Consider the following 11334-nt stretch of genomic DNA (forward strand, 5'->3'; position numbering starts at 1 on the left):
CAAAACAAACAAAAAACTCTTTGTTGACAAAGACAACCTTATGGTGGTTATCAGAGGGGAAGGGGAGTGAGGGGAGGTTGAAGAGTGTAAAGAGATCATATATATGGAGATGGAAAGAGACTAAATTTTGAGTGGTGAGCACACAATGCAATATACAGCTGATGTATTATAGAATTGTCCATTTGAAACATTAATCTTATTAACTAATGTCACCCCAAGGAATTTAATTAAAAAAGGAAACTTAGAAATGAATAAAAATTAAAACGCAACATAACAGAATTTTTGGAAGGGCACTAAATATCTATATTAGAAAAGAAGAAAGGTTTCAATGATTTTCATCTTCTATCATAAGTAACTAGAGAAAGATGAGCAAATTAAACCAAAGTAGTAGAAGAAAAAAATAATAAAGATCAACAGAAATTGAGCAAATAAAAAGTCAAACAATAGAGAAAATAAATAAAACCCAAAGCTGGTTCTTAGAGATGATAAATAAAATTGATAAATCTCTAGCCAGACTGATCAGAAAAAGAAGACAACCTAAGTGTCCTTCGATGAATGATTGGATAAACAAGATGTGGTACATATGCATATATACAATGGAATACTACTTGGCCATAAGAAAAGATTAAATGTTGCCATTTGCAACAACATAGATGGATCCTGTGAGTATCATGCTAAGTGAAACAATTCAGATGCAAAAGGACAAGAACCATATAATTTCAGTTATATGTGGAATATAAAACAGAAAACAAAGTTACCAATATCAAGAATGGCAGGTGATATAACTACAGATTCTACAGATATTAAAAGGATTCTAAAAGAATATTATGAAAAACTTTCTGATGATATATTTGAGAACTTAGATGAAATGGACATGTTTCTTGAAAGACACAGAATATGAAATCTCACTCAGGAAGAAATAGGGAGTAGCCTCACTATGGCAATGGAGGGAAGAGGCGGTGGTCATGGTTTCCTGGAGAAGGAGCACTTGGTGCTGTTCCAGCGCGGCACAGACCAGTTTTTCCTGGTCATATCTTGCTTGGATAAAGCTTATCTTTAATAGATTTCCCTGAAAAGGTGAAATGCTGATTCTAGCATTTGGGATGATACAGCATTGATAAAAGTTTACAATAAAGCTGTGGCTTCATTTAAGCATTCTCTAAAGAATGGTGATATTTCTGAAGCTTCAGGTAAACCAAAAGGCAGGTAAAAGATAACCTGCTAAGAAGAATAAAAGCCAAGAAAAGAATACCACAATTCCTTTGAAGCAGTATAAAATTGGTGACAAATATTCTGCCATTTGGTCAGAAGATAGCTGCATTTACCCAGCTATCATTGCTTCAATTGTTTTTAAGAGAGAAACCTATGTTGTGGTTTACACTGGATATGGAAATAGAGAGGAGCAAAATCTGTCTTATCTACTTTCCCTATGTCTAAAGTAACTAATAATATAGGACAGAATGCTCAAGAGAATGAAAATGAAAGTCAAATTTTAAGAGATGACAGTGAGAACTCCTCCAGGTCTCCTGGAAATCAACCGAATAACAGCAAGTCTAAAGCTCCTCGATGGAAATCTTTTCTCCCACCATCATCCCTGATACCAGGATCAAAACTGGGACCAGGAAAGCCAGATCTAAAATTCAGTGGCCCACCACCACCACCACACTTCCAATCATGCTGGTTGCCTCCATTTCTTACTGGACCACCAATAATTCCCCCACCACTGCCCACATGTCCAGATTCTCTTGATGATGCTGGTGCTTTGGGAAGTATGTTAATCTCTTGGTACATGAGTGGCTATCATACTGGTTACTATATGGGTTTCAAACAAAATTTAAAAAGAAGGAAGGCACTCACATTTTAATTAAAATGTAAGTCTGCCATTATAAAAGTTAATCTTACTTTTGTATAAATTTTACAGTTTGTGGAAAACACTTTAAAAATTGAAATATTAAAAAGTAGAACAGTTAATATAAAACAATATTAAAGGCATTTTGATGCCAAAACTATTTGATAAAAGGTTTATCTATATCCCCTATAGAATTATCATGACATAACAGTATCATCTCACCAAGTAATTGTTGGTTGGTAGTGTGGAAAGAAAAACATACTTTTCAATAGAGATCCTTATAATCAGTGATGGAACTTTTCATCACTGTGGTCAGGCAGCCAGAATTGCTTTTTGATTTGTGATGCAGTATGAAATACAGTGTTACCTATGAAATGTTCTGGTTTAAAAAAAGTGTAACTAGAATCTAATCAAGCCTTTAAGATCTACTTTCCCATTTACCAGAAATACTGAGGGTAGAGCAACAAGTTAAATGACACCACAAAAGAAATGATTAGACAGCTCCACAATGTGGAATATTGTAGAAAATAACTGGCCTCATTTGTTCAAAAAGTCATTGTCATGAAAGAAAAAATGAAGTGGGTAACTACACTAGATTAAAATGACTTAAGAGACACAACAGTTAAATATAATGTGGCATACTTGATTGGACCCTGGTTTGAAAAGACTTGGAGATTGAAGAAATTTGAATATGGACTGGATTTTAAATGATACTGGTAATTATGATTAATTTTATGAACTGTAATAAGGGTGTTGTAGTTTACAGAAGAATGTCTTTAAATTTGCATACTAAAGTATTTAGAAATGAAGTATTATAATGTCTCTTAATGTACTTTTTAATGAGTTGGCAAAATGTATATGTGTGCGTGCATGAAGCATATATGGATATTGCTATTATTGAATCTAAGTGGTGTGTGCATGGATGTTCATTGTACTGTTTTATTCTATTTTCTGTATGTTTGCGAAGTACATAATAAAAGTGTTCAATATTTTTAAACTTAAAAAAAATAAGAAGAAATAAGTACTTTGAATAGCCCTCTATTGAGGAAAGTGAATTTATAGTTAAAAACCTTACTACAAAGATAACTTCAGGGCCAGATGGTTTCATTGATGAATTCTATGAAACAATTAAAGAAATAATACCAATACTATACAAAGTCTTCCAGAAAGTTGAAAAGGAGGGAATACTTCCTCATTAATTCTATGTTATCACCATTACTCTGATAACAAAACAAACAAACAAAAGACATAAGGAAACTAGAGACTGATATCTCTCATAAATATAGATGCAAAAATTTTAACAAATCAAATCTAACAATATATATATTAAAAAGTGAATATATCAAGTGGGGTTTATCCCAGCAAGGCAAATTTGGTTTATTATTAGAATACCAAGCAATGTGATTCACCATATTAATAAACAAGAAAAGAAAAACACCATTTGATGATCTTAATAGATGCAGAAAAAGGATATGACAAAATCCAATATCTATTCCTAAGGAAAATTCTCAGCAAGCTAGAAATAGAAGGGAACATCCTCAACTTGATGAAGGATATTATGAAAAACCTACAGTTAACATAACATTTAATGGTCAAATACTGAATTATTTGTTCCTAAGATCAGGAACAAGACAAAGATGTCTACCCTTATTCAACATTTTGCTTACTGGAAATTCTAGTCAGTGCAACAAGTCAAGAAAATGAAACAAAAGGCATCTAGATAGGAAAGGAAGATGTAAAACTGTCTTTTTTTGTGGATAACATGATCATCTATGTAGGAAATCTAATGGGGTCTACAAGAAAGACTACTAGAACTAATAAATGACTTTAGGATGGTTTCAGAATACAAGATCAATTTTATTTCTATACACTAGCAACAAGAACAATTGGAAACTGAAATTTAAAAACAATAGTGTTTACAATTCAGTGGGGGTAAAGAATAATCTTTTCAACTGATAGTTGGCAGAAGGGATGGAGGTTGGGGAGCTGGGTGAAAAAGGTGAAAGGGTGAAGAAATACAAATTGGTAGTTACAAAATAGTCATGGGGATGTAAAGTACAGCATAGAGAATATACAGAAGGTACCAAAAAATGTATACACATTTTAAGAAAGAAAAAAACTGTATTAAAATGGTAATACTCAATATATAATGATAACAAAAGATGAATACAAGTCAAGTGTATACATTTTTTTGGCACCCCAGTAGTCAATAATGTTGCAACAACTATGTATAGTACTAGATGGGTACTAGACTAATTGATGGGATTGCTTCGTAGATTACATAAATGTCTAATCACTATGCTGTACACCTGAAACTAAAATAATATTGAACGTCAACTGTAATTGAAAAAAATAAATAAATAAATTTTTAAAGAATAATCTTTTCAAAAATTGGACTAGGACAAATGGATATCCACACGCAGAAGAATGAAGTTGGTATCCTTCCTTACATCATACATAAAAATTAACACAAAAGAGATCATAGACCTAAATGTAAGAGGTAAATCTATAAAATTCTTAAAAGGAATCATAGTTGTAAGTATGTGTGCCCTTGGATTAGGTAATTTTTTCTTAGATCTGACACCAAAAGCAAAAGGAACCAAAGAAAATATAAATTGAACTTAACCAAAATTTAAACCTTTCGTACATCAAAGGACACTATCAAGAAAGTGAAAAGGGAGTGCACAGAATGGGAGAAAATATTTACAAATCATATATCTCAAAAGGGTCTAGTATCCCACAACATATAAAGAACTCTTACAACTCAACAATAAAAAGACAAATAACTAGTAAAAATGGGAAAAGGATGTGAATAGATATTTCTCCAAAGAAGATATGCAAATGGACAAGAAGCACATGAAACACCATTAGTCATTAGGGAAATGCAAATCAAAACCACCTTGAGATGCCACTTTACACCCATTAGGATGCTTATAATAAAACCAAAAATGGAAAATAAGTGGTTGGGGAAAATGTAAAGAAATTGGAACCCTTATACATTGCTAGTGGGAATGTAAACTGGTGCAGCTGCTCTGGAAAACACTGGCAGTTCTTCACAAATTTAATCATAGTTACCATATGACCCAACAATTCCACTCCTATGTACTCGTATATACACACCCAGGAGAACAGAAAACATGTTCATAAAAAAACTTGTACACAGATATTCATAATATCATTATTCATAATAGTTTCAAACTGGTAACAACTGAAACGTCCATCAACTGACAAATGGATAAACAAATGTGGTATATCCATACCCTGGAATATTATTCGGCCACAAAAAGGAACAAAGTACTAAAATAGGCTACATCATGAGTGAACTTGAAAAGACGCTAAGTGAAAGAAGCCATTCATAAAAGGTCACATATTATATGATTCTATTTATATGAAACATGCAGAAGAGGCAAATCCATGTAGACTTAAAGTAGATTAGTGGTTGCTAGGGGTAGAGGGAGGGGTGAATTGAAACTGAGGGCTTATAGATATGGAGTTTTTTTTGGGGGTGATACAAATGCTATGGAATTAGATAGTGGTAATGATGGCTGCACAACTTAGTGAATACAATAATGACCACTGAGTTGTATACTTTAAAATAGTGCATTCATGTTATGTGAATTATATCTCAATTTTTAAAACAGACAAAGGATTTGAATAGGTATTTCTCCAAAAAAATGCATAAAGACCAATAAGCACATTAAAAGATGCTCAATAGTCATTACCGAAATACAAATCAAAACACCAATGAGATATCACTTCACATCACTAGGAGGGCTAAAATAAATAAGATGGGCAATAAAATGGTGAGATGAAGAAAAATAAGAACTTGACAAATTGCTGGTCGGATGTAAAATGATGGTGGGAGCAACTCCTTTAGAAAAAAGTTTGGAAGAGACCTCATCAAAATGGCAGTGTGAGGTGAGCCTCTGTAAAGCTCCCCTGGAATTTACAACTAATTGAACAACAATAACTCCACAAAGGACTCCCTGGACAGCAGACAGGCAAGATGAAGAGTCCCACTACATAATTCACCTAAAGGTGGGTGAATTGCGCTAGCAGGGGAGGTGGGAAGGGAGAAGTGCGGAGATGGAGACGCGGGGGGGAAAGAGGACACACACCTAGCTCAGTGCTCTGAGCTCGCTGCATCCCGGAACTACCCCAGCTGAGACAGAAGGAAGAACTCAGACTGCTAGGGCTCCACTAATGGCCCACAGGGATGAGGGGGCAGCATACAACATGGCTGAAACCAACGCTCACGGCGAGACCTCGGAGAGGGGACTGACGGAAGAAGGCTTAAAATGGTGGTTTAAGCCCTCACTGCCGAGCAAAGAACGGAAGCCTTAGGCACTGAGACTAACCGCCCCCTCCCTACCCTCCCAGAGCTCGCCCCACACCCACCTGCCCGGTGCTAGAAGTACAACAGTAGTAGTGTCAGATCAAAGAACAGAAAATTTGCTGTTCTGAGAACTATGCACCGCAGACAAAGATTCGCAGCCCAACTAGTTCCGGGAAAGGGGAGGGAGCTGTGGAAGCAGGACCAGCTGTGGTGGTGGTCCCCGCCATTGCTCTGGGCCACCTCTCACAACTCACCCCGCCCCTGGCCCCACCTTTCTGGGCGGATCCCTGCAGGAGTAAACAAAACTGCTGAAACATACGGGCTCTGAATCTGGTGCAGGAAGAGCTTTGGAACTACAAAAGCTCTCTGCATCCCCACACGGACACTGCGCCGTGACCCAGGCGAACTATTAACAGAGGAGAAGCCCGTCTCCCAGGGAATCCCCCCATTGTGTGAGAAACTAGAATGCAGAGAAAACAGCACTACCGTGTGACAGAGAAAAAAAAGGCAGCAGTCGGAGAGAAAATAAAACATTCTACCAACAAGTACTGGAAAACAAAAGAAAGACCTCTTCCTAACAACCTGTTGCAGAAGCCACTCCTGTAGATGTCTAGTAAGAGAAATAATAAATCAGTAATTGCCATGAATAACCAAGGCAACAAGACAGCTCAGAAAGAAAGTGAAAAGTCTCCAGAAAAGGAAATTAAAGATACGGAAATATGTGACTTAAATGACAGAGAATTCAAGATTGCAGTTCTGAAAAAACTCAACGAGACGCAAGAAAACACAGAAAGACAGTTTAATGAACTCACAAACACAATCAAAGAACAACATGAGCATTTTACGAAAGAGATTGAAATGTTGAAAAAGAACCAAATAGAATTTCTGGAGATTAAGAACTCAATAGAAGAAATTCAGAATGAAATAATCAGCTTAGGTAGTAGAGTTGACCAGATGGTGGAAACAATCAGTGACATCGAAGATAGAAACCTGGAAATTACACAGATTGAAGAAGAAAGAGACTTGAGACTTAAAAGAAATGAAAGAAATCTACAAGAACTTTCTGGCTCCATCAGAAAGACCAATATAAGAATAATGGGTATACCAGAAGGAGAAGAAAGAGAGAAGGGAATAGAGAATATATTCAAACAAATTGTTGATGAGAACTTCCCAAACTTGTGGACATAACTGGATCCTTGAATCCAAGAAGCAACTATGACACCTAATTACCTCAATCCCAACAGGCCTTCTCCAAGACACATTGTATTGAAGCTGTCAAAAATTAATGACAAAGAAAGAATCCTCAAGGCAGCCAGGGACCAGAAGACGGTAACCTACAAAGAAAAGCCCATTAGATTATCATCAGATTTTTCAGCAGAAACTCTACAAGCCAGGAGGGAGTGGAGCCAAATATTCAAACTATTGAAAGAGAGAAATTATATTTGATCCCCCTTACCCTCATCTCCCACCCCCCACCCCCTTACACTCTGGTAACCACTAAACTATTGTCTGTGTCTATGAGTTCTTGTTTCTCATTTGTTTGTCTTGTTCTTTTTGGTTTATATAGCACATATCAGTGAAATCATATGGTTCTCTGCTTTTTCTGTCTGACTTATTTCGCTCAGCATTATACTCTCAAGATCCGTCCATGTTGTCACAAATGTCACCCCACTAAATTAAAAAGAAAAAAAAAAGAGAGAAAATTTGAGCAAAGAATAATATATCCAGCAAAGATATCCTTTAAATAAGAAGGGGGAATAAAGACCTTTCCAGACATACAGAAGCTGAGGGAATTTTCGAATACACGACCTGCACTACAAGAAATACTAAAGGAGGCTATTCGGCCACCATCCACAGGGACAATTTGTGGTAACCGAAATATAAAAAGGGGGAGAGTAAAGGCCTGAACCGGAATATGAGAATGGAGAAAGTAAGCGTGCTGCAGAAAATGAAATACTCTAAATATCAAACTTTGTTTTAACATAGACTTAAGGGTAACCAGAACTGAAAAATAATCCAGAACTGAAATATATACTGTTATAAAAGAAGAAAAAGATGGAAACATCATAGAATACCACCACACAGAAATAATAGACAACAAGAAAAAGACAAAGAAACAATGGAGACACAGCCTTACCAGAAAACTAAAGATAGAATGACAGGAAATCCTCATATATCAATAATTACCCTAAATGTAAATGGACTGAACTCTCCAATAAAAAGGCACAGAGTAGAAGATAGGATCAAAAACTAAACCCAACCATATGCTGTCTCCAACAGACACATCTCAGCTACAAGGACAAGCATAGACTCAAAGTGAAAGGGTGGAAATTGACACTCCAAGCAAATGGTATCCAGAGAAAATCAGGTGTAGCTATACTAATATGAGATGAAACAGACTTCAGGGTGAAAAAACTAACAAGAGACAAAGATGGACATTTCATAATGGTAAAGGGGACTATACAACAAGAAGACATAACAGTCATCAATATTTATGCTCCCAATCAGGGAGCATCGAAATATACCAAGCAACTACTAACAGAACTAAAGGGAGAAAGTGACCAAAACACAATTATACTAGGGGACTTAAATACATCATTGACAGCTATGGATAGATCATCCAAACAGAAAATAAATAATGAAATAGCAGCCCTAAATGACACATTAGATGAAATGGACATAACTGACATACATAGAGCACTTCATTCTAAAACATCAGACTACACATTCTTTTCTAGTGCACATGGAACATTCTCAAGGATAGACCATGTATTAGGACATAAAATCAGCCTCAGCAAATTTAAGAAGATTGAAATCATACCAAGCATATTCCCTGATCAAAAGGCTTTGAAATTGGATATCAACTGCAAAAAGAAAGCAGGAAAAAACACAAATACATGGAGATTAGACAACATACTTTTAAAGAACGACTGGGTCAAAGAAGAAATTAGAGGAGAGATCAAAAGATACATAGAAACAAATGACAATGAAAATACATCCCACCAAAATTTTGGGGATTCAGTGAGAGCAGTTTTAAGAGGGAAATTTATATCATTACAGGCCTATCTCAAGAAACAAGAAAAATCCCAAATAAGTAACCTCATGTTACACCTTAAAGAACTCGGAAAAGAAGAACAAGTGAAACCCAAGGTCAGCAGAAGAAAGGAAATAACAAAAATCAGAGCAGAACTAAATGAAATAAAGAACAAAAAGACAATAGAAAAAATTAATGTGACAAAGAGCTGGTTCTTTGAAAGGATTAACAAAATTGACAAACCGTTGGCTAGACTCACTGAGATAAAAAGAGAGAAGACACTAATTAACAAAATCAGAAATGAAAAAGGGGACGTTATCACGGACACTACAGAAATACAAAGGATCATCCAAGAATACTATGAAGGACTATATACCACCAAATTCAATAACCTAGAAGAAGTGGAGAAGTTCTTATAAACATGTAGCCTTCCAAGGCTGAACCATGAAGAAGTGGAAAATCTAAACAGACCGATCACCAGTAATGAAATTGAATCAGTCATCCAAAACCTTCCAAAAGCAAAAGTCCGGGACCAGATGGCTTCAATAGTGAATTCTACTAAACTTTCAAGGAGGCTCTAATACTAATCCTGCTCAAACTCTTCCAAAAAATTGAAGAAAAGACAGTACTCCCTAACTCATTTTATGAGGCCAACATTACCCTGATACCAAAACCTGGTAAGGACAATACAAAAAAAGAAAACTACAGACCAATATCTCTGATGAATACAGATGCAAAAATCCTAAACAAAATTCTAACAAATCGAATACAACAATGCATTAAAAAGATTATTCATCATGACCAAGTGGGGTTCATCCTCAGGGCACAAGGATGGTTCAACATCCACAAATCCATCAATGTGATATATCACATAAAGAAAATAAAGGACAAAAATCATATGATTATATCAATTGATGCAGAAAAAGCATTTGACAAGATACAACATCCATTTATGATTAAAACACTTAATGAAATAGGTATAGAAGGAAAATATCTTAACATAATAAAGGCCATATATGAAAAACCCTCAGGTAATCTCATAATTAATGGTGAAAAACTGAAGCCCTTTGCTCTACATTCAGGAACACGACAGGGCTGTCCCCTATCACCTCTGCTTTTCAACATAGTGTTGGAAGTCCTTGCCAGAGCAATCAGGCAAGAGAAATAAATAAAAGGCATCCAAATTGGGAATGAAGAAGTTAAATTGTCACTCTTTGCAGATGACATGATGCTATATATAGAAAACCCTAAAGACTCCATGAAAAAACTATTAGAAACAATCAACGAATACAGTAAAGTTGCTGGCTACAAAATCAACGTACAAAAGTCCATTGCATTCCTATATACTAACAATGAAGTCTCAGAAAAAGAAATATAAAAAACAATTCCTTTAGCAATTGCAGCAAAAAGAATAAAACACCTAGGAATAAACTTAACGAAGGATGTGAAAGACCTATATGCTGAAAAGTGTAAGAAATTTTTGAAAGAAATTGAAGAAGACACAAAGAAATGGAAAGACATTCCGTGCTCATGGGTTGGAAGAATCAACATAGTTCAAATGGGTATATTACACAAAGAAATATACAGATTTAATGCAATCCCCATCAAAATTCCAATGGCATTTTTTAAAGAAATCGTACAAAAAATCATCAGATTTGTTTGGAACCATAAAAGACCCCGAATAGCCAAAACAATCTTAAGAAAAAAGAACAATACTGGAGGTATCACACTCCCTGACTTTAGCTTGTACTACAGGGCTATAATAATCAAAACAGCATGGTATATTGGCAGAAAAACAGACACATAGACCAATGGAATAGAATTGGGAACCCAGAAATAAAACCACATAAATATGGACAGATAATTTTTGACAAAGAAGCTAAAAACATACAATGGAGGAAAGACAGCCTCTTCAATAAATGGTGCTGGGAGAATTGGATAGCCACATGCAAAAGAATGAAACTGGACTGCTATCTGGCACCATGTACCAAAATTAATTCAAAATGGATCAAAGACTTAAGCATAAGACCTGACACAATAAACTGCATAGAAGAAAACATAGGTACTAACCTTATGGACCTTGGGTTCAAAGAGCATTTTATGAATTTGACTCCA

At 35.6% G+C, this 11334-nt stretch overlaps 1 pseudogene across 1 annotated transcript; it reads left to right on the forward strand.

Annotated features, from left to right (window-relative positions):
* The first annotated feature begins 937 nt into the window (after positions 1-937).
* On the forward strand, positions 938-1868 carry LOC117028007 (survival of motor neuron protein-like; annotated as a pseudogene). Its single transcript, XR_004424053.1, has 2 exons — positions 938-1017; positions 1078-1868. The product of XR_004424053.1 is annotated as a survival of motor neuron protein-like (transcript).
* Positions 1869-11334: the final 9466 nt, after the last annotated feature.

The sequence above is a fragment of the Rhinolophus ferrumequinum genome, chromosome X (genome assembly GCF_004115265.2).
Source record: "Rhinolophus ferrumequinum isolate MPI-CBG mRhiFer1 chromosome X, mRhiFer1_v1.p, whole genome shotgun sequence".
Lineage (NCBI taxonomy): Eukaryota > Metazoa > Chordata > Mammalia > Chiroptera > Rhinolophidae > Rhinolophus > Rhinolophus ferrumequinum.